Here is a 25,358-nt window from a genome sequence, read left to right on the forward strand (position 1 = left end):
TTCCTGTTTGAATGTGGTCTGGAGAAAAAGAACAAAAGCCCCTTACTCAAACTGTAGCTTATTTAATCTCCAGATAATTAGCATCAAAGGCCCAAGAAGCTATTTTTTTCTTTCTTTCTTTTTTGGAGACAGAGTCTTGCTCTGTCACCCAGGCTGGAGTGCGATGGCATGATCTCTGCTCACTGCAACCTCTGGCTCCCGGGTTCAAGTGATTCATCTGCCTCAGCCTCCTGAGTAGCTGGGATTATAGGCGCCTGCCATCACGCCCAGCTATTTTTTTTTTTTTTTTTTTTTTTTTTGTATTTTAGTAGAGACGGGGTTTCGCCATGTTGGCCAGGCTGGTTTTGAACTCCTGACCTCAAGTGATCCGTTGGCCTGGGCCTCCCAAAGTGCTAGTATTACAGGCGTGAGCCACTGTGCCCGGCCCCAAGAAATTATTAACCACATGTATCTGCTTTAGGGGGCTAGAGACGTCCATGAGGCCCTAGATGTGCAGCTAGGCTTAAGTTTCAACTCATAGTGAACTTTTCCTTATTTTAATAACAAAAACCACGCCGAGGCATAGAAATTTAAAATGCTAATGTTACATGCAGTGTGTGTTGAAGCATGTAAAGCCACTATGAAAATGCTAGAGAAATCCCTTCTGTACATGCCCCGACATTATCCCTTCCTATAGGAAAGTTTTATAAAACTAACCCACACTGTCCTCGGAGAGGAGTTCACCTTTTTCCTTTCCTGTTGCTGACTTCCCTTGTGCACAAACTAAATCAATCTTTCTCTTTTTCTTTGCTGCTATGTCTGGAGACCTTTCCTGGTTTTTGTTCCGGGAGATTGCAAGAACCCAGGACGCCCATAGCAGATTAGCCATGTGTTAGTAATTATTGGAAGTAGGTAATGGGTATTGGTAGTTTATTATATATTCTCTCTACTTCTGTATATATTTCAAATGTTTTAACCAAAACAGGTTTTTTATTTTTTAAGTTTGAGAAACAATATGTGGAAGAAATTGAAAGAATTACTAGGTATAAATTAAAAGTCACTGTTGTGAGTTGCAAGGAATGTAGTGCAAATACATTCTGAATTTTACTCTTAAGTTTATCCAATGTTGAGGAAGCTTATATCCTAAATGGTTTCAGATGTCTAGAAATAAGTGTATTTCTCACATTTAGAATAATTTATGAGGGCAAAGGGAAGTTCAGTCGCTGGAAAATGTTTGATTTGACTACTTATAAACCATTGCATTGAAAACATTTTTGTCCCATAATCATCCATAGTCCTGGTCTGCCTACCAATTTATAATCCACTGAATAAGTTCATGGAAAGGGATGCAAAAAGAGTTTTTGTTTATAAATGAGCCTTAAAATCTTTCTTTAAAAACAGACATCAATTATTTTTGGTTTCTATTAATGTTCTCTTTCTTATTCACCAATACTTAGATATGTTTATATATATATATATATATATCTGTCTGTATGTGGAATAAAAATCTTTCTCTGAAAAATTTCTCTGTGCTAAGCAATCATTTTAATTATTGCTTCATACAATTTTTAAAAGATAGCAGTAAATGCTGCTTAAATTCCAAGTAAATCTATAGAAACCCCTACTGTTGTGAAAATGGTTTGGTCTTAATTTGGTAGTGTGCAACTTGCTTTAGGAAAATGTGTTATGACCAATTCTGACCAGATGGTATTTATTTCTTCTTTCCCCTTTTTTTCCTGCACCTCTTAGTGTTTTGCAAGAGTGTTAGAGAAAATATGACCACAGTGAGAGCAAAGGTTGAATTTTTGGCAAACTATGAATAATCATGATGTCAGCCAGATGATCCCACATTTTGTACTCAAATAATTTGCTTTATAGTAGATATTTTACTACTTTACTGTTGAGAGGAAGTAAGTTTATTATTGAAAAATTCTCAACTACATTTACTAATTTATTAAAAACACACACTGCATGCTGTATAGTCCTGGAAATATTAAGGACTTAATTCTCTGTCTCAATCACTGGCTTGCTCTAGTTGTCTCTCTGTCACTGGAGATATTTACTCCCTGAGTTGGAAGTGATTTTCCCATGCTCACACTGTTAATTAGTAGCAAAAGCAATCTAAAAATCCACTCATCTTTCCACAAAATCTCCAATGTTTCTGTTGAGTTTTGAATATCTTTATTGCACCCTCTTTGCATGATCCCTTTAGAGAACAAGTAACATACAGAAAATTGTTTTTCCCACTTCAAATGAGTGATTATGTGTGTCTTTGCATATGTATGATATTATGTGTATGTGTATGTATATGTGCGTATTTACTTTGCCAAAATATGACAGGGGAAGCAGATGAAAAATGCTGTAAATGAACAAACCCTGGACTCTGAGTAATTGTCAGGTTTACTTACACAGAGTCTATTACGTGTAATATTCATTTAACCATTGGCTAATACCTCTGTCAGTAAGTGATCACAAAATGTGCCTATTTGTGGTTAGAGTTGTTTTTTTCCGCCTTAATGAACATCGAAATGTCTTCATTAATTTGTTATGTGACACCATGATCTATTGCCTCTAGGACAAAACCCTAAAAGCTCGCATTCAATCCTCTCTTGGTCTCTATTTTCAGTATCATCTCATTCTATTCCTCACCATAAACCATGTTTACTATTTCTTAAACATGTCCTAGCCTTTTATTTCTCTGTTTATGTCAGTCCTAGAAATATCTCACTCCATACTCACTTCTTTCACCGGTAATTCTCATTCTAGCTACCCTTAATGTGTGCAGACTCCATGAAGTTCTCTCTGCCTTCACAAGCTCCCCATGATTTCTTCGTTTTTTGAATCCCTGTAGGAACAGCTCTTATTAATAAATGTGCAACTTTCGTGACTGTTGGCAAAATGTGGACAAGGACTGAAGATTATATATCTCTGTATATAAAAGTCCAAAGTAGAAGCAATATAAATGTTAGTGAATCTAGTAAACAATCAGTAACTTTCCCAACACACAGTGGAACCTCCTAAAACCCCAATCATTAGTGAGTGACAAGAAGGAAGAGGCAAAATCACCAGCCTAGAGCAGGGGTTCCTAAAAGCCTATGGACCATGGATCAGCTAAAGGGGCTGCGTCATAATCATTTTGAGGACTTAAGTAATTCAGAGCACTGTCCCAGAGGGCTTGATGCTGGTTTGTGGATGTGTCTCACAATTTGCAAATGTAGTCAAAAGAACACTGAGGTGGGCATTTGCATTCATAAAAAGTTGTCATTTTCTGGCTTTAGGCAAAGGTTTCCAACCATAGCTGCACATTACAAACACCTGGCTGGGATGCTTTCAAATTAAATGCATGCCAGGCCTCTCCTCTAGAGATGCTCATATAATTAGTCTAGACTAGGCCCTGGTATCCGCATTCTTAAAAGCTCCCAAAGTGATACTAGTGTTCAGACAGAATTGAGAACTATTGCATAGATATCCTTTTAAATTCAATCCATGAAAATTATTGGAAATGTCTCTCTGTGGCCCCTAATTCAAGTCATTTCCTTTGCCTTCTCTTACCCCACTCCACCTCCCACCCAAGCCAGGAGATACTTTCTTTTTGCTGGCATGAATTTTTTCCCGCTTAGTTTTTATGAGTTTGTCTTTTATGGAAATGCCTATTGGAATTAGTTCACCTGGGAAGGCCTCCGGGGCAGGGATAATGGGTGGTGAGGTGTTTACAGCATGATTCATTCCACCATCCTATTTATCTTCTCAATGAGCAAAGTAGCTTACAAAGTCTTTAAAACTGCTTTATGTTACTAAGATAACTAATTCCCTGGGCTTACATAGTAGTGGGAATTAATTCTTTGAGCATGCCTAAAATAGGTCACCATGGAAGGTAGTTTTAAGAACTAAAAGGAAAAATAAATACTTATGAATCATGTTGCCTGTTTCCTGGCAACCCAAGCTCACTTGTTCCCTTAATCCACAACTGCCATTATTTCACTGGAGACCCATGTGCTTTCTTTCCTAATAATTGATCACTTTTTCCAGAATTGAGAGTTGTCGTTGGAAGTGATTAAATTCTAGGTCAAAAGCAGGAACAAACTCTTACTTTTTAATCATTCTGTCATCAATTTGAGACCTGAGTGTGACGCATAATTTATTCTCTCAAAATAAAAGAAAACAAAGTATCTATTTTTTTTTTTTTTTAAGTGAGCCAAGAACGTGAAGGGAACTGTTGTCTCCTTACAGGTATGTGCAGTTGACAAACACAGGGCCACTCATCTCTAGAATACCACAGATACATGAGTTTTTAACTTCAGGCAATTGCAGTTGAAAAAAAATAAAGAGGAAAATCTGTGCTTTGGCCTTCAATTAATTGAGTCCTCAAGGAACCAAAGGCTGAACCTACTAGTTTTAGAAACAAAATAAAGTTATGTCTCAGAATACAAGGTGTAAGGATGCATACAACCCCCTTTAATGGGAGATTATAATGCAGCTTGTGCTTGGTCTCTTTAAAATTGGCCTCTGTCTAGGGTTGCATTTGTATTCCTGTTGCAAGGGCTTTTGATGTGATATTTATGGATATAACCAATGGGGTGTTGATGATGAACTTGCTTGTAGAGCTCCAGCCTTTCAGTCCCAATTGTCTGGTTATTATTGCAGTGATATTCTTGAAGGAAACAATGCCCTTTAATTATTGCAGCACAAAACGAGCCCCAGAAAATGTCTGTCTTATTTCAAGGATATGTTTCTAAACTTTAAAGTGTTGTCTGTGAGTTGCTGAGTGCAAAAATAGCCAAAGAGCAGTGATGTTTTTGGTAAACAGGCGGGGGTTAAGTTTGCCGAGTTCCTTTTACTTTTTTTAACCTTTCCTTAAAAGCATGCCTGTGTTGGATTAACAGTGAAGGTAGCATGGGTTTGTTTGTGCTTGCTATGCCTGGCTGTTAAGTATCGGTGAGGCTTTCGGTCTGATTTAGGCTTATGCAGTGGAGAAAGTATTCATGTTACTTATACTAGCATTATTGCTTCTATAGGGTAATAGATTAATCCAATGTGGTGTGAGGAGTTCAGTTATGTGTTTGGGATTTTTTGGGTGGTTGATGTTGAGCTTGAACGCTTTCTTAATTGGTGGCTGCTTTTAGGCCAACTATGGTAATTGGGGTTTTTACTCTCTCCGCAAGGTTTTTTCCTAGTGTCTAAAGAGCTGTCCCTCTTTAGACTAACAATTAAGCTTACAGGAGGATTAAGTGGTTCTGTAGGTAAGCTTAAGGTCGAACTAAGATTCTATCTTGGATAACCAGCTATCACCAGGCTCGGTAGGCTTGTCACCTCTACCCAGAAATCTTCCCACTATTTTGCCACATAGACGGGTGCGCTCTTTTAGCTGTTTTTGGGTAGCTCGTCTGGTTTCGGGGAATTTGGCTTGTAGTTCTCTTTGTGAAATTATTTCTAGCTAATTCATTATGGGAAAGGTACAGGAGTTAATCCTTGCTGTTTTGTGCTTGGGTGGTTTTCTATCTTTCCCTTACGGTACTATATCTATAGCGCCAGATTAAAATTTCTATCGCCTATACTTTATGTAGGTGAATGGTTTAGTGTGTGTTGGTTTGGTATTAGTGTTGGTTATGCTTAGGGCTAGTGTTAGCTCAAGGCAATCGAGTGATATTGAGATCTTCTGGATGTAAGCCAGATGCTTTGTATTAAGCTATACCTTGATTTATCCAAGTGCACCTTCCAGTACACTTACCGTGTTACGACTTATCCCCTCTATATAAATATTAGGGTGTTTAGTTAAGATGTTCCTTAAGTATATTTGAGGGGAGTGACGGGCGGTGTGTGCGTGCTTTATGGACTAGTTCAATTAAGCACTCTATTCTTAATTTACTGCTAAATCCTCCTTGGACTCTTAGGTTTCATAAGAGTTATCGTGGGGTTTTCTGAGGTGGAAAATGTAGCCCATTTTTTACCGTCTCATGGGCTACACCTTGACCTAACGTTTTTGCGGTGGAGGGCAATTGCGCTCACTTCGTAACCTTCATCAGGGTTTGCTGAAGATGGCGGTATATAGGCTGAGCAAGAGGGGGTGGGGTGGATCGGGGTTTATCGATTATGAAACAGGCTCCTCTAGGGGGATGTAAAGCACCGTCAAGTCCTTTGAGTTTTAAGCTGTTGCTTGTAGTATTCTGGCGAGTAGTTTTGTTATTTAACTATTGAGGTTTAAGGCCAAGCATAGTGGGGTGTCTAATCCCAGTTTGGGCCTTGGCTATTGTGTGTTCAGAAGTTTTAAAGCCACTTTCGCAGTTTATTTTACATCAGCTAGGGTTTTACAGTTTAGATGGAGTTTAGCTTTATTGCATCAGATCTTAAACACCCTCTACGCCGATCTCTATTGGCTAGGGTTAATCGTATGACCGCGGTGGCTGGCACAAAATTGACCAGCCCTTGATATAGCATAGCTTAGTTAAACTTTCGTTTATTGCTAAATACTTGTCACTGCTGTCTCCCGTGGGGGTGTGGCTAGGCAAAGTGTTTTGAGCTGCGTGTGCGTGCTTGATACTTGCTCCTCTTGATCATGGTGATTTATAGGGCGTCTTCACCGGGGCGGGGATGCTTGCATGTGTAATCTTGCTAAGAGCCAATAGAAAGGCCAGGACCAAACCTATTTGTTTATGGGGTGTGCAAGCCCATCTAGGCATTTTCAGTGTCTTGCTTTAGGCGGGTTTAAGCTACATAAACGGGGGTGTGGGTGTGATTGTGGGGTGGTTTCTTTGGGGTTGGGGGGGGTCGTGGGTTGATGTCAAGAGTGTTTGGTGAAGTAAATATTTATTAGTTGAGGGGATGGCAGTTGGAGTCGTGCACACCTAAAAGATGAAAATATAAGCTCTGGCCGGGCAAGTTGAGGCTTTTGTTTTTGGGGTTTGGCAAAAGTGGGTTTTGGATGAAGGTCAGAGATGGGGGTGGGGGGGTTTGGCGGAATTTTTATTGTGGTTTTGTGGGATGGTGGAAATGGTGTCATGGAATTGGTTATTGGTATGTCCTATAAGCATGAATTAAATAACACCTTGCTAAAGTCCGTGTGGAGCTAGAATATTGAACGTAGGTGCGATCAACAACTGCATGTACTAGGGATCAAAGACAGTCACTAGGACTACTTCCCATTACCCCCAGCCCCTGCTTTTAGTGTACATACCCTTATGTGATCCCTGTTCCTTGAGTGTAGGCAGGACCTGTAGTTTTCTTCTAAACTAAAACAATAGCATATGACAAAGGTGATGAGTATCACTCCCCTGGTTGGTTTATGTTACATAGCAAAGATGATGAGCTATTACTCCCATTTACCTCATGTTGCATAAGATTCCACCTAAGCAGACTGAAACTCTGTGGGGTTCATGAAGTCAGTAGTCATGTTGGAAAAGCTCATGTGTCCAGGAATTGCAGGGGGCCTCTAGGAACTGTGTGGCCTCTAGGAGTTGAGGATAATCTCCAGCCAAAGAGCCAACAAAAAGCTTGAGCCCATCAGTCATACAACCACAATTAATTTGCCAACAACCTGAAAAAACTTAGAAGCTGATGCTTCTGCAGTCAAGTCTTCAGATGAGAATACAGCTCAACTGACTTATTGATTGTAGCCTTGTAAGACCAAAAGCAGAAGGCTGAGTTAAGCCACATCTAGACTTCTGACTTCCACAGAGTGTGAGAAAATAGATGTGTTTTGTTTAAAGTCACTGATTTTGTGGTAATTTATTATGTAGCAATAGAAGACTAATATAAGCAGAGACCCCCTGGAGGCTTTTAAATGAAAAAGTTTGCCTAGCTGGCATTTGCTTATCTGAACCAGGTAATTAAGAAAAATTGCAATTGAAATCTGCAACAATATATGATCCTCTGACTTGACAGTGGAGTCTAATAAAAGGGAGAACTTTCACTCATTCCTACCAGAAACCAAAGGTTGGGGGAGGGGAGCAGTGTGGAAATAAAGTTTTCTGTTATATTCTTACCTGCTCTCACTGTAACACTTTGACATTATGCTATCTTTTTGCTATTTGTTCTCATAAATTTTCAACATGGAGAAAAGAGAGTAATCTTCATTTCTCATCAATGAAAGTATTGTTTCCCATCTGCATTTCTCAAGGATCACTTTAGAAAGGTAACAAAGGGTTTTATTATAGAAGCTGGGCTTCTGGGGCTTGATAATTTATCCACCTTGTTATTCACTGTTCAGCTGTTAGAGCTCAAGGAAGGTACCTCCATCTTTGTAATAGGACAATGATATAAGATAATCCAAATCAGTGAATAGAAAAAAGGGTGCATCCCACATGATGTGGAATTCAATTAAGCACATTGGTTGCTAAAGAAGAAGCTCTGCATTATTTCATACACATAGTCCAGCTGTTAGAAAGACAGTATTCATTGCTTTCTCTGTCCAATAATATTTTCCTGTTTCACTGCTCTTAAAAAGTAATGTAATTGTTTCTTTATATATTTACTAGGATACTACTAATTTTATTTTCTATTATAATCTGGGAACTATATAAAAGCTAACAAAAATACTTAAAAGTGTCCATTGATATCAAGACAGGAAAAAATGTAATTTCATCAAGAATTCTATTTGGATCAGGATCTAGGTTGATTTTTTTACCAATTGCATAGAAGTACTTATAGCCTCTCACAGGGCTGCTTTCCTTTTATACAAAATGAGTAACATTGAAATTTAAATATACTTCTACCAGATGGCCATTGTTCCTCAGTCATAGCCTAAATAACTGTTTCAAAAATAGTAAAATAACATTTTTAAAACATTGACAGTGATACACATTATTAGCACATACATGTAAGCGGTATGTGAGAAAATGAGTATGTGAAGATTTCTCTATCTACACACACACACACACACACACACACACACACCTTTGGGACTTAATTTTATTCAATTGATCTGTACATCTCTCCTTATCCCAGTACTACTGCTTTACGGAGTACTGTAGCTTTGTAGTAAGTTTTGAAATTGGGAAGAGTGACTCCTTGTTCTTTTTCTTTTTCAAGATTGTTTTGGCTATTTTGGGTCCATTGCATTTCCAAATGAATTTTAGGATCAACTAGTGAGTTTCATCCAAAAATGAAGTTGGAATTTTATTAGGGATTGCATTAAATCTGTAGATCAATGTTGGGCATATTGCTATTTTAACAATATTAAGTCTCCTAAGTCATGAAAACACTTATTTCCATATTCATTTATTTCCTTTAGGCAATACTTGCAGTTTTCAGTGTATACGCCATGCACTTATCTTGATAAGTGTATTTCTACTTTGTTCTTTCTAGTGCTATTGTATGTGAAATTATCTTCTTAATTTAATTTTAGGATTATGAGTTGCTAGTGTTTAGAAATACAAATGAGGTTTTTTTCTGTTTTGTAAAAGAATCGCTTTTTACAACAGAATTTTCAATATTCATCTTGTATTTTCTAACTTGCCAAACTTGATCAATAACTCTAAAATTTTTTTGGTGGATTCCTCAGGATTTTGTACATATAAGTTTATGCCATTTGCAAATACAGATAATTTTCTTTTTTCCTTTCCAATATGAATATCTTTTATGTCTTTTTCTTGCCTAATTTCCTGACTAGATACTCCAGCGACAATATTAATAGAAGCATTGAGGAAGGACATTTATGCCTCGTTCTCGATCTTGGAGGATCAGGAACAGAGTTTTCAGTATTTCACCATTTAGTATGAAGTCAGTTGTGTGTTTTCTTTTCTTTGTTTGTTTGTTTGTTTTGAGACAAGAGTCTCACTGTATCACCCAGGCTGGAGTGCAGTGGTGTGATCTCGGCTCACTGCAACCTCTGCCTCCTGGGTTCAAGCAATTCTCCTGCCTCAACCTCCTGAGTAGTTGGGACTATAGGCACACACCACCATGCCTGGCTAATAGTTGTGTGTTTTCAGAGAAAACTTTATCATGTCCTATTTCTAGTTTTTTTTAGTGCTTTTCTCATGAAAATATGTTAGATTCCATCAAATGATTTTTCTGTGCCTTTTGAGATGTGTGTATTTGACTTTTATTAATAATGTAGATTTTGTCCTTTATTTTTTTTAACATGATGTATTGTATTAGTTGACTTTCATATGTGGACTAAACCCTGGATTTCTGAGATGAATTCCACATGGTTATGGTATATGTTATGTGTTTCTTGATTTAGTTTGTTTGTTGAGGATTTTGTATCAATATTCATGAGAAATATTAATCTGTTTTTTTCTTTTGAAATCTTTGATGTCTCCCATCAGAGTAACAGTGGCCTCATAATATCAGTTGAAAAGTGTTTTCTTCTGGTCTAATTGTTGGCAGACTTTGTGCTGATTTTTCTTTAAATGTATGGCAGAATTTACCAGTGAATTTGGTACTGGACCTTTACTTGTGGGAAATTTTTGTTGTTGTTTTTTTTAATTACTAATTCAATCTCTTGTTACATGTCTATCCAGAATTTCAACTGTTAAAAATCAGTTTTAGTAGTTTGTGTATGTATAGGAATTTATCCATTTCATCTGTTATCTAATTGATGACATAAAAAAAGACATAATTCTTTAAAATCCTTTCTTTTTTCTCTAAGGTCAATAGTAATATCTCCTCTTTCATTTCTAATTTTGATTCTCTCTTATTTTCTTGGTTATTCTAGCTAAAAGTTTTGTCAGTTCTGCCAATTTATTTAAAATATTTTGTTATGTCAGTTATCTCTAGTTTTTCAATTTCTTGTTTTATTTATTTTCTCTCTAATATTTATTACTTTCTACCTCTATTTGCTTTGGGTATTAGTCTACTTTTCTTTTTCTAGTTTCATAAAATGAAGGAATAGGTTATTGATTTGAGAACTTTATTTTTAAATGTGGTGTTTATGACTATAATTTTCTCTTATAATTTTTATTACTATATTTTTTCTTATAAATTTCTCAAGGACTGTCTTTGTTGGATCCAAAAAGTTTTAGTATTTTGTGTTTTTGTTTTCATTATCATAAGTTTTCTGATTTTGTTGTGATCTCTTTTTGGACCCCTTGCTTACTTAGGAGTGTGTTAACTTCCACATTTTCCTGAATTTTCAAACTTTTTTTACATTATTCACTTCTAAGTTTATTCTGTTATGGTAGCAGAGCATACGCTACATGACTTCAATCATTTAAATAGATTGAGACTTATTTTTATCGGCTAACATTATACTGTAACTCATTATTTTGTTTTTAATAGAAAATATATTCTATATGTCACATATTCTTACATTTTTAATGGTTGTGTATTATTCCATTTATATTCCTATGATTTAAAGAATCACAGCTATCAGATCTATAGATGACCCACACTAATCCCAATCATTAGCAACCGTTCATAACCAATTATGGCAGTAAATTAGCTTCAATATATGTTTGCATATTTGAAAATTTACCTTGAGAAATTTATAGAATTGAAATTGATGGATTTAATGTCTTTTATTAGACCCTTGATATGTGCAACTAAATTTCTAGTATGTTCCTAGAAAATAGCATAGCAATTTATATTCTAATCAATAGGCTGTGAATACTGATTTCCCTTTTAAACAATACTGGGTGTTCCCACTTTTTTCAATCTTTGCCAATCTTTCTGTTTTACTTTATTAAACAATAATTCTTTGAAAACTAGAGCACCTGTAATTATTTTTATCCGTTGCTTTCTTTTAGATTTATTTTTTCCCCAATATTTTTCTATTCATTTTCCTGTAACATTTGGGGTTATTTTTTCCCTATTAATATGCAAAAAATTTTTATATATTTAGGATATTTACCCTTTTTTTCTATACATATAGTTTGTTTGGCCTTTAAGGTTGTATGCTAGTTTTGGATTCTTCAGAGAAACAGAACCAATAGGACGTATATATAGAAAGAGATTTATTTTAAGGAATTAGCTTACTTGATTAAGGAGACTGGCAATTCCAAAATCTGTAGGGAGGACTGGCAGGATAGAGATCAGGAAGAGCTGATGTTGCAGCCCAAGTGTGAAGAATATCAGCTGGCAGAGTTGCCTCTTGTTAGCAGGGAGGTCAGTCTTTTGTTGTATTCAGTCCTTTGTTGATTGGATGAAACCCACCCGCATCATAGACGGCTATCTACTTTATTAAAATTCCACCAATTTAAAGTTAATCTCATTCAAAAATAATGTAACAAAAATATTCAATGCAATGTTTGACTACATATCTGGGTATCATGGCCCAGGAAAATTGACACACAACATTAACCAACATGGGTTGTTATATTGTTCTAGAGCCTTCTGTCATGTTTTGACTCTATCTGTCATGACCCTTCCTGGAAGAAAAATTTTATAAATGATGCTCTCATAATTAACATTCAAATTTTAATCTCTGTATAATTTACTGAGGTATAAGTGTGAAGTTTAAATAAGGTGTGTTTGAGTGTGTGTATATATAGATATACACACTATAGATATAGAGAGAGCTATAGATATAGAGAGAGCTATATCTATAGTGTGTATATATAGATATATTTCTATATTTTGCTACATATAGATATTGCTGTCTCTATAGACATACACACACTATATTTAATGTATACAGTAATATAAATTTAGAGAATCATAGCTATCAGATCTATAGACTTCTCACACTAATCACGATCATTAGCAATCATTAGCAACCAATCATGGCAGTAAATTAGCTTCAATATATATTTGTGCATTTAAAAAATTAGTTTGAGAAATTCATAGAATTGAAATTGATGGATCAATGGCAATCTGAAGAATTGATGACAATTCTTCACACTTCAATTGATGGATCAATTTCAATTCTTCACACTTCAATTGATGGATCAATTTCAATTAGATGATATGACACAGAGACTGTTAAAAGAGAGAAAGAGAGAGAAAGAAAGTTGGGCAATTTATCTTGCATCATGTGATGAATAGAACCCACCCAAAGATGTCTAGACCCTAATCTCCTGAACTTGTGAATATGTTGCCTTGTGTGGCAAAAGGAATTTTGCAGATGTGATTAAGCTAAGGACCTTGAGATGGGACATTACTCTAAATTATTTGGCTTTGCTCAATGTAATCATGGTCTTTATAATAGGGAGGCAAGAGGGGCAAAGTCAGAGAAGGTTGTTCTGTAACAGAAGCAGAAGTTGGAGTCATGTACTTTGAAGATAGTAAAGGAGCTACGAGCCCAGGAATGCCACCCATTTCTAAAAGCTGTGAAAGTCAAGGAAAAGGAAACCTAGCACCTCCAAAATGGACACTGACATATGGACACTTGAGTTTAGCTTACTGAGACTAGTTGTGGATGTTTAACCTGTAGAACTGTAATGGAATAAATTTATGTTGTTTTAAGCCATAAGGTTTTTTAAAAAAATAAATTGCTATAGAAGCACTAGGAAGCTAATATATACCATTTATTGAACAATTTATCATTTTCTTCACTGATCTAATATTCAGCATTTATCATAGCTATTCCAGGGATAATGTTTAGCAAATGACAAACTGATGTATTTTAATCTTAAATCATGTTTACTTGTAGCTTTCCATCTCCAAGGCCTAACTCCCAAGTTTTTTTGTTTTTTTTTTTTTTTTTTTTTTTTTTTTTTTGCCTCAAATAAGGAAAAGTAGTTACTTGACTTCTTTAGCAAGACAATCAGTTTGGTAATCAGAGAGACTTCTCCAAAGTTCTTTTGCCTATTACATGCAGGCAAAGTCTTGCTGCTAAATACTAGAACAATACGACACAAAGGCTGTTAAAAGAAGCCAACCCTTTTTAACCCAGTGTGGATTAAAATGATGGAAGAGAGGAGAAAGCAGTATGAAGGATTGCTCCACATATACCCTTAGCTACCTCTCTGGGAATGAGTGGCTTTCCCTCACACTCTGGGAGAAATTTTTCCACCTAGACCCCTACCTTACAATGTGAGGCCCAAGCAGAGTTAAATGGGAAATGTGTTGCATAGTGAGAAGAGAAAGAATTTAATAGTTTGCCCTCACCAGCCTCCCTAGGGAAGCCTCCGTGTATTTGAACACAAAGTTGAGAATCAGTAGATCTGCAACAACGCTCATCAACCTAGCCAGAAGCTAGAAAGAGAATATGGCCAGCTCCAGAAGGTCTTTTTTAATTGTTAATTTAAAAAATCTCTATTATATTTAATTAACAAATAATAGTTATATGTTTATGAGATATTATGTGATCTTTTGATGCTAGCTAGATTCAGTAGAGAGAAGGCTGCCTGAGTAGGTAGTATCTATGAGGTTAGAAAGAACCCACTGAAAATGTTCAAGAGCTGAAGAAAAAAAAGACCACACATTCATCAGCTACCACCTGGACCAAGCTGCCATATTTCTCATGTGGGTCATTTCGGCAGACTCTTGTTTCCCTGTTTTTACTTTTTGTCCCTGTGCAGTCCATCCTGCATACAGCAGCAAATATTTGTTAACCCTCTGGTCAAAACTCTCCAATGGTTTTCCACTTAGAGTAAAAACCAAAGTCCAATTTGATGTAACTGCTATCATCTTTCCTACCTCAATTCCTACCACTTTCCCTGTCAATCATTCTTCTTCAGCTACCCTGGCCTCCTTTGTTGTTCTTTTAACATGCTAACCACACTCTCACCTCATGAGCTTTGAGCTTTTCTTTTCCTTTCTTGGAATGCTCTTCTTCCAGGGATATACATGGTTCATTTTTTTTTTTCCAATCTCTGCTCAAACATTACCCTATTAGACAGTTATTTCCCTATATTCTTTTTCCTGCTTAATTTTTCTTCTTCTCTTATCATCACCTGAAATATGATACATGTATTTCATTATTTCTGTCTTTTCCACTACAATATCAGGAGAACCATGCCTGGGCCATGGCAAAGACACAATATATATTTGTTTATTTTAATGAATTAATCACCCATAGCCAACAAAACTGTAGTAGAGTGGTGAGGATATGTCTATTATTTAATATTGAGGAATGAACTGTAGTCATTTGGGATATCTCTATTTTTTTAACTCAATTTTTTCTTATCAACTTTAAATGAGGGTGGGCTACATTTGCACACTTCCAAATTATGGCCTTGGACTCAAGATTTTAGAAATATTTCTTCAATTAAGGACAAGAAATAATGAATTATAAAGTTTGACTTTAACCTCAGAAGCTTCTGGTAAAATTTAGATAAGAGGTCATAGAGAAAATGGTTCTGTTGCTTTCATAGAGCAGGAATATTCATGCCATCTTATTCTTAAAAATCTTCCAGAGTTTCTCTTTTTAAAAGTAATGCATGGCTAAACTCTTCTTCTCACATTGTCTTTTTTTTTGCCTCCAGTAAAATTAAGCACTCTATGAATGAAAATAGATAGAGATAGTAAAGTACATCTTTTCCAAGAATATAACATAAGCCTGTGAACATTTCTTAGGTCATAGTCATATCCTATCCTCCACCCTCAAACATCTGCTGACATGTCACATGAAATGATTAGCTATTTTTTGGTATATTGGAAAAGTCATTATGATTCAGCGATGTAAGTACATCACTATGTACTTACTTATGTAAGTGCTTATGTAAGTACTATGTACTTATGTAAGTACTCACTTATGTAAGTGCTTATGTAAGTACTTACTTATGTAAGTACTATGAACGAAGAGGTTACCAATGCAGGATAGTACCATGAGTCCTCTGAATCCCAATCCATTGTCTTGACTCAGAAGATCTTCAAACAACTAATTTCTAAAAATCGACTCTATTAGAATTTAATGGGGACATAGATATAAAGATCAAGTTTTAAGAGAAATATCATATACGACTATAAGGCAAAATTACTTAATCTGTTTCTATCTTTGCCCATGAAAATCTCAAAACAGCATAGTTTCTCAAAAGCCGATCAAACTTGAGCCTGAGAAATGTAGACCGGAAGGCTCAGCATGAAATTTTTTATTTTTGTCTAGTTTGAGCTAGAGAACATGTGTGCTAGGATGGAAAAAGTCCCGCTCTAAGAATAAGAGAACCATAGGTTCCATCCAATTGGATCACTGACTAATTGTATGACTTCAAATGCCTGAGGGTTTCAGTTTCTTCATAAGCAAAACAGTGCGGTTGCATAAATGACATTAGGGGCCCATTTCTGACTCTAGCTTATCATAAGGCTGATAAATTACCAAAAAATCTAACTTCTGATGAAATTTTAAAAATAATTTTGATGTTTGGATATGCTAATTTTAATTGGGGGAAGCTGAAGAAGAAATTGAAGAAACTGAATTCATTTGGGATTACTATCTGACTTGTAGTAATAGGGAGATAATTTGGCATTTTGACAAGTAAACAAAATGAACATTTTAGAAAACTCCTTCTGGTCCAAGCATATATGAACTCCAAAGCCCATATTAAATCCTTTCCTTTGTGAGGAACTTTTCCAGATTAAAAATGTAAGAATTCCTTGTGACTCCAAAGCTTCAATCAATTGGATCCAAGCTTTCAAAATATACTCTCCAAATAAAAAAACAAATGACCTAAAACAGTACGTTAAAATACTTTGCCAATATTTTCTCTCCTTTTTTTCCTACTGAAATAGCAAATATGTGAACAAAGAGACTATTTCTCTTTTTTTTTTTTCTTTTAAATTGCATCAAGTGACCAGTTTTGAGCTCATGTTCATGGTTTGGGTATTGAACATTTCATCATTTTATTATGGTGAATAATATATCCTGCAAAATCAGGTTCTTTCTGGTTTTATTCTTTTAACATCAGATTCCTGCTGTTCCATGAATTAATATTAACTGTGTATCTGGGAATATAATGATAAAATGAAAGAATAATGATCATTGACTGATGAATTTATCGGAGTTGGTTTGTTTCACTTAGTTTTAGATTGTCAGCATCTACTCTGCTAAAGGGATTGAATTTCAATTTGTAATACATTAGATTTATCTTTAAAACAAATGAACACTGGAGACTACCAATGTCATAGATGAGCTCCTGCATGCTAACCTTCACACAAAAAAATACATTTTGCCTACAATGTATTCCTTCTCTGACATGTTTAGACAACTTTGTGAACTCCATATGATTTGGTTCACGACTTTCTTGAGATATAAATGTGTTGGCCCTAACATATAATGTATCCCTGCAACCAAGGAGACAAAAATGCTCTTAATGTTCCATATCTAATTCCAGGAAAAAGCCTTTTCAGTTGTCTAGAATGTTATATAGTCTTAATAGAATTCAGTGAAGATTATTTTATGCTTATACAATATTGCTTCAGAACAAGAACAAATGGTACATCTGTGTATAAAAGTTAATTTTTCAAAGGCATGCTTCATTCTAACATCAAATTTAAAATGCCCTTTGAAGAGCCTTTTGAGTCTGAGAAAACAACAAATGAAAAACCCTTTAGTACATAAGGTTTATCTAGGTGCTGTGCAGAAATTTTGGCAAGTTAAAGTCATGGTCCTCTAGAACTAGTGTTTCAGAAGACAGCTCTGCAAATCTAGAGAGGATATTAGTCAGGAGATGGCAAATATGTGAAAGGAACCAACTGGTTAAAATATGAATAAAGGTTATGCATTTTCCACTTCATATGGAAAGATTGTTTTAGAGCAGGTATTGTCTGAGGAAAGAAGTTTATAATAGTAATCCTGGCAATTTATAATAGTAATAGCAGAAAACATTAAGAGAGTGGGAGATTAGAGCATTGGTAGGAATGATTTTTCTGTTTCTACAAAACCATCCTTAGGTAGATCTTTCACGTCATCACATTAAATGTGAAAAGCATTTAGTTAGAGTATTCATAACAAATGAGCATTTTTTGCTACTTGTACAAAAACAGAATGTTGATGTTACTTTTAGTTTTCATCACTGCTTTCTGCCTGTGATGAGCAGAGTATTTACCTTTTTCTCATAATCCATTAAAACTTTTTCTCTCTTTCTCTTTTAGCTTTAAAATGGTGTTATTCTTTCCAACACTTGCCATAGAGGTGTAGGAAGTGTATGTATTTATGAGGTACACCATATGTTTTGATACATGCATGCAATGCATAATAGTCACACCATGGAGAACAGGTTATCTGTCCCTTCAAGCATTTACCTTTTATGTTACAAACAATCCAGTTATACTCTTTTAATTATTTTAAGATGTACAATTAAATTGTTATTAACTACAGTCACCCTATTGTGCTATCAAATAGTAATTCATTTTTTCTAACTATATTTTTGTACTCCTCCCATCCTTCCTACAATTCTGTTTTTAAATGTTTAGGGAAATATTTGCATGATTTGTGGCTCTCTCACTAGGTTTTAAGTTCCACCAGGTCAGGAACTGTGACTGTTATGTTTATCATTTCCCTAGCACAGGCAGGTTATCATTAAATATTTCACAGGCAGGTTATCATTAAATATGCTCTGTTAAAAAATGGGATGAGGAGGAGATTTTTGCTTGATTTGTGAGTATAAGGTACAGATATGGATACTAATTTAGTAAAATTATATGCAATTATATTATGATATAAAATTAATTACAAATTTACTTATCTTTTATTTTTTTCTTTTTAATTTTTATTTCAATAGTTTTGGGGGAACAGGTGGTTTTTGGTTACATGGATAACTTCTTTAGTGGTGATTTCTGAGATTTTGGTACACCTGTCACCCAAGCAGTGTACACTGTACCCAACGTGTAGTCTTGTATCCCTTTTATCCCTCACCTTCCTCCCACCCTTCCCCGCAAGACACCAAAGTCCATTTTATTATTCTCTTGCATCTGTGGCTTCATAGCTCAGCCCCTACTTATAAGTGAGAACATACAATATTCAGTTTTCCGTTTCTGATTTACTTCACTTAGCATAATGGTCTCCAGCTCCATTCAGGTTGCTGCAAATGCTATTATTTCATTCTGTTTTATGATTTAGTAATATTTCATTGCATATATCTGTATATATCTACATATATCACATTTTCTTTATTCACTTGTTGGTTGATGGGCATTTAGGCTGGTTCCATATTTTTGCTGCTATGAACACGAGTTTGCAAGTGTCTTCTTCACACATTGACTTCTTTTTCTCTGGGTAGATAACCAGTAGTGGGATTACTGGACCAAATGGTAGTTTTACTTTTACATCTTTAAGGAATCTCCATGCTGTTTTCCATAGTGGTTATTCTAGTTTACATTCCCACCAGCAGTGTAAAAGTGTTCCCTTTTCACCACATCTATACCAACATCTATTATTTTAAATTTTTTATTTTGTTATGGCCACTCTTGCGTAGTATCCCATTGCGGTTTTAATTTGCATTTCCCTGGTAATTAGGGATGTTGAGCATTTTTTCATATATTAGTTGGCCATTTATATATCTTGTTTTGGGAATTGTCTATTCATGTTCGTTGTCCACTTTTTGATGGGATTATTTGTTTTTTTTCTTGCTGATTTCTTTGAGTTCCTTGTAGATTCTGGATATTAGTTCTTTTTTTGATACATAGTTTTTGAATACTTTCTCCCACTCTTTGGGTTGTCTAACTCTGCTGGTTTTTTGTTTGTTTGTTTTTGTTTTGCTGTGCAGAAGCTTTTAAGTTTAATTAGGGCCTATCTATTTTTGTTTTTGTTTCATTTGCCTTTGTGTCCTTAGACATGAACTCTTTGCCTAAGCTGATGTCTAGAAGAGTTTTTCTAATGGTATCTTCTAGAATTTTTATGGTTTCAGGTCTTAGATTTAAGTCTGATCAATCTTGAGTTTTTTCTATAAGGTGAGAGATGAGGATTCAGTTTTATTCTTCTACATGTGGTTTGCCAATTATCCCAGCACCATTTGTTGAATAGGTCGTCCTTTCCACACTTTACGTTTTAGTTTGCTTCGTCAAAGATCAGTTGGATGTAAGTATTTGGCTTTATTTCTGGGTTTTCTATGCTGTTCCATTGGTCTATGTGCCTATTTTTATGCCAGTACCATACTGCTTTGGTAGCTATAGCCTTGAGTATAGTTTGAAGTGTGATGCCTCCAGATTTGTTCTTTTTACTTAGTCTTGCTTTGGCTATGCAGGCTTTTGTGTGTGTATTCCATAGGAATTTTAGGATTGTGTTTTCTACAATTATATATTCAATTGACATAATTTTAATTTTCTTAAATTTTACTAAGACTTGTTTTGTGACCTATCATATGGTCTATCTTGGAAAATGTTCCATGTGCTGATGAAAAGAATGTGTATTCTGCAGTTTTGGGGTAGAATGTTCTGTAAATATATGTTAAGTCCTTTTGTTCTCGGGTATAGTTTAAGTCCATTGTTTCTTTGTTGACTTTCTGTCTTGATGACCTGTCTAGAGCTGTGTGTGGGGCATTGACCTCCCCCACTATTATTGTGTTGCCATCTATCTCATTTCTTAGGTCTAGTAGTAATAGTTTTATAAATGTGGAAGCTCTAGTATTAAGTGTATATATATTTAGGATTCTGGTATTTTTCTGTTGGATTAGTCCTTTTATTATTGTATCATGTCATCCTAATGCCCCTCTTTGTCTTGTTTTCCCCTGTGATTGCTTTAACATCTGTTTTATCTTATATAAGAATAACTACTCCTGCTTGGTTTTTGGTATGGTTTGACCCTGTATTCCTACCCAAATCTCATGTTGAATTATAATTTCCAATATTGGGGCAGGGACCTGGTGGGAGGTGACTGAATCATGAGGGTGGTTTCTAATGATTTAGCACCATCCCCTTAGTGCTGTCTCTAGACAGAGTTCTCATGAGACCTGGTTGTTTGAAAATGTGTAGCACTTCCCCCTTCACACTCTGTCTCTCCTGCTCTACCATGGTAAGATGTCCTTGCTTCCCCTTTGCCTTCCACCATGATTGTTAGTTTCTTGAGGCTTCCCAGTCATGCTTCCTGTACAGCCTTTGGAACTGTGAGTCAATTAAACCTTTTTCTTCATAAATTACCCAGTCTCAGGTAGTTCTTTATAGCTAGTATTTTGTTATGGACTAATACACTTTTGGTTTCCATTTGAGTGGATTATCTTTTTCCATTCCTTTACCTTAAGTTTATGTGAGTCCTTATGTGTTAAGTGAGTTCTTGAAGACAGAAGATACTTGGCTTAAGATACTTGGTTGGTGGTTTTTTATCCATTTTGCCATTCTGTTTTATTTATTTATTTACTTATTTATTTATTTTGAGATGGAATCTTGCTCTGTCACCCAGGCTGGAGTGGTGTGATCTTGACTCACTGTAACCACCACCTCGCAGATTCAAGTGAGTCTCCTGCCTCAGCCCCTCAGTAGCTGGAATTACAGGTGCCCACCATCATGCCTAGCTAATTTTTATCTTTTTAGTAGAGACGGGGTTTCACCATGTTGGCTAGGCTGGTCTCGAACTCCTGACCTCAGGTGATCTGCCGACCTCTGCCTCCCAAAGTGCTGGGATTACAGGGATGAGCCCATTTTGTATCTCTTAAGTGGAGCATTTATGCCATCTATATTCAATGTTTGCATTCACATGTAAGGTACTGTTCTATTCATCATACTAGTTGTTCCCTAAATATCTTGTTTATCATTGTGTTATTGTTTTATAAGCCCTGAGAGATTTGTGCTTTAAAAAGGTTCTATTTTGGTGTATTTAGAGGTTTTTTTTTCAAGATTTAAGACTCCTTTTAGCATTTCTAGCAGTGCTGGCTTAGTAGTGGTGAATTATCTCAGCATTTGTTTATCTGTAAAAAACTTTATTTCTCCTTCACTTATGAAGCTTAGTTTTGGTTGATGCAAAATTCTTGACTGATAATTATTTTGTTTAAGGATGCTAAAGATAGGACCCCAAACCATTCTGGCTTGTAAAGTTTCTGCTAAGTAATCTGCTGTTAATCTGATAGGTTTTCCTTTGTAGATTACCTGATGCTTTTGTCTCACAGCTCTTAGGATGTTTTCCTTCTTTAGATAACCTAATGACTCTATGCTTAGGAGACGATCTTTTTGCAACGAATTTCCCATGTGTTCTTTGAGCTTCTTGTATTTGGATGTCTAGATCTCTAGCAAGACCAGGGAAGTTTTCCTCAATTATTTCCTCAAATAAGTTTTCCAAACATTTAGATTCCTCTTCTTCCTCAGAAATACCAGTTATTCTTAGGCTCAACCATTTTACATAACCCCACATTTCTTGGAGACTTTGTTCATTTTTTCGAGTTACTTTCTCTTTGTTTTTGTCCAATTGGGTTCATTTGAAAGCCTTGTCTTCAAAATCTCAAGTTCTTTTTTTGTGCTTGTTCTAGTATATTTTTGAAATTTTGCAGTGCAGTTTGTATTTCTCTAAATCTGTCTTTTATTTCCAGAAGTTGGGATTGTTTTTACTTTATGATGTTTATTTCTCTGGAGAATTTTTCATCCATATCCTGTGTTGTTTTTTAAATTTCTTTAAGTTGGTTAACACTTTTCTCCGGTATCTCCTTGAGTAACTTAATAATAAATATTCTTAATTCTTTATCCAGCAACTCAGAAATTTCTTCTTGGTTTGGATCTATTGCTGGAAAGTTAGTGCGATCTTTTGGAGGTGGTATAGAACCTTGTTTTGTCATATTTCCAGAGTTACTTTTCTGGTTCCTTCTCATTTGGGTAGACTATTTCAGTGGAAGTTTGGAACTCAAGACCTGCTGTTCAGATTCTTTTGTCCCACAGGGTGATGCCTCGATGTGCTGTTCTCCCCTTCCCACTAAGGATGGGGCTTTCTGAGAGTCAGACTGCAGTGGATGTTAATGTCCTTTGGGGTGTAGCCACCTAGTGGGGCTACCAGGCTCTGGGCTGGTGCTGGGGAATGTCTGCAAAGAGTCCTGTGATGTGATCCTTCTTTACGACTCCGACTCCCAGCAGCAGACACCAGTACCTGTTCTGGTGGAGGTGGTAGGGGAGTGAAGGAGACTCTGTGAGAGTCCTTGGTTGTAGATATGTTTAGTGTGCTGGCTTTCTCAAGCTGGTTATGCCAGCAGTAATGTTGCTATGAGGTCCACAGACTCAGGACCACTGGTTAGCTAGGACGTTGAAGGCAGTGGGATTAGCTATTGTTTTCTCTTTCCTGGGAACAGGGTTATTCTGTCATTAGTTGCTATAATGGCCTGAGTTGGTTGGCCTCCAGCCAGAAGGTGGTGCTTTCAAGTGAGCACCAGATGGGTTAGTAGTAGGGGGTCTAAGCTTGCCCTAAGTTGGCCAGGGTAGGTGTTCAGATTTCTCACGTGATGGGCAGGGCCATAAAGTTCCCAAGAGTTTATGTCCTTTGCTTTCTGCTACCAGGACAGGGAAAGAAATACCGTCAGGTGGAGGCAGGGTTAGGTGGGTCTGCGCTCAGACTCTCCCTGGGTGTTGTTTGCCACAGCTACCATTGGGGACTGGGGGTGGTTCTTAGGTCAATGGAATTATGTTCCAGAGGGGATTATGGCTGCCTCTACTTTGTCATATAGTTCACCAGGTAAGTGGGGGATAGCTGGCAGTGAAAGATCTCACTAGCTCCCACGCAGTTGGTGAGGCCAGTCTCACTCCTGCAGTGCTCCGTTCAGACCTTGCTGTAGGGCATAAGCTTCCCCTGCTGTAACCTTGTGAAATTTTCAGCAGTGTGCTGCTGCTTTCAAATGATCTGTGAATACTTTTGGTTTTCCTATTATGTTCCTGTGGTAGTTCTTGGAGCAAAAGTTTATGGTGTGAATCTCCATACACTGTTCTATCCATCCAAGTAGGAGCTGCACGTTAGCCCTGTCTCCTATTTGGTGACATCATATGAATAAGAAGGTAAGATCTGACTAAAAACCAAGCCAAAAAATAAATAGTAAAGTCAGGCAGATAGGAAATCCAAATATTGAAATGATCAAATACTGCTTTCGAAATAGCTATTATTAATATTTTTATGGTAATAAATGACAAGCTAGGGATTTTAGGCGTGGGTCTGGAAACTATTTAAAAATAAGCAATGAGGGTTTATAAAAGTAATAATCCAAATAGTCATAAAACACATGAACAGTTACTTATTTTTGTTAGTGGAAGTTAAAATATAACTGAAGTAACAAGTTGCTCACCCATCCAGTTGGCAAAACAAAGAGTGAAAATTTATTTTTCTGGTAGTAGTACAGAGGAAAAAAGTAGTTTTAAATATTCTTGGCAGGATAGAAATGTTACAGCATTTTAGAGAAATGATCTGGTAATACCTTTGTTGTTTCCAAAATTACATGTCTTTTAACCTAAAGTTTTCACTACTACAAATATATTTCATTGTAAACAAATAAAAGCATCGGTATTTAAATATATATATATATATATATATATATATATATATATATATATTCTAAACAATGGAAATGAATATTTTGAAAAGGGGATACTTTTTAAATGCACAAAATAGCTAATGTTGTATATTCATATAATTAAATATTGTGAGACTTAATTGAAGTTTGGTATATATTTTTAATTGAAAAAATATGTTTTAATTTAAAAAAGCATCAGTATTTAAAGATATATATATATCAATATTCTAAACAATGGAAATGGATATTTTGAAAAGAGGATACTTTTCAAATGCACAAAATAGCTAATGTTATCTATTCACATAATTAAATATTGTGAGACTTAATTGAAGTCTGGCATATATTTTTAATTGAAAAAATATATTTTAATTAAAAAAGCATCAGTATTTAAACATATATATATATATATATATTCTGGACAATGGAAATGAATATTTTGAAATGGGGTTACTTTTCAAATGCACAAAATAGCTAATGTTTTCTATTCATATAATTAAATATTGTGAGACTTAATTGAAGTATGGTATATATTTTTAATTGAAAAAATATATAGTACAATTCCATTTTGGAAAATGATCAATTGCTCATATAGCAGACACTTTTAGTGCTCTAACTCAGTGGTCCCCAAACTTTTTGGCATCATGGACTGGTTTCACGTAAGACAAATTTTCCCATGAATGGGGGTAGGGAGATGGTTTTGGGATGAAACTGTTCCACTCTGGATCCCTCGCATGTGCAGTTCACAATAGGGTTTGTGCTCCTGTGAGAATATAATGCTGCTGCTGATCCGAGGCAGAGCTCAGGCGGTAATGCTCACTCACCCACCACTCACCTCCTGCTGTACAGTTTGGTTTCTAGCAGGCCACAGACCAGTACTGTGGGCTTGGGGAATGCCTGCTCTAACCAACGTCCATTCACAAATACCCTGTCCATTTGCAGCCTCCAAGCCCCACACATTCTAATGTAAATGTGAGTTTATTGAGATATCCACTCACTTCTGCATGGTCATGGAATTAAAGAAAATAATTCCATTCCTAACTCAGGGAATAAATAGTAATTGGTTTAGGCTGAGCATGATGGTTCCATCTTACCTCTTCAGCAAGTCGTAGGCTAAGGGGAAATAAAGGAAGTCTCCTGGAGCTTCTTGGAAAGAGTTTT

The 25,358-nt window shown here is 35.9% G+C and overlaps 1 long non-coding RNA gene across 1 annotated transcript; it reads right to left on the reverse strand.

The window, feature by feature from the left end:
* LOC105478291 (uncharacterized) lies at positions 1 to 25,358 on the reverse strand. Its single transcript, XR_985225.3, has 3 exons — positions 25,292 to 25,358; positions 7,151 to 7,205; positions 1 to 18 (listed from the first exon to the last, which is right to left on the reverse strand). It is a non-coding gene; the product is annotated as an uncharacterized lncRNA (long non-coding RNA).

Source organism: Macaca nemestrina, chromosome 9 (assembly GCF_043159975.1).
Source record: "Macaca nemestrina isolate mMacNem1 chromosome 9, mMacNem.hap1, whole genome shotgun sequence".
In the NCBI taxonomy this organism is placed as follows: domain Eukaryota; kingdom Metazoa; phylum Chordata; class Mammalia; order Primates; family Cercopithecidae; genus Macaca; species Macaca nemestrina.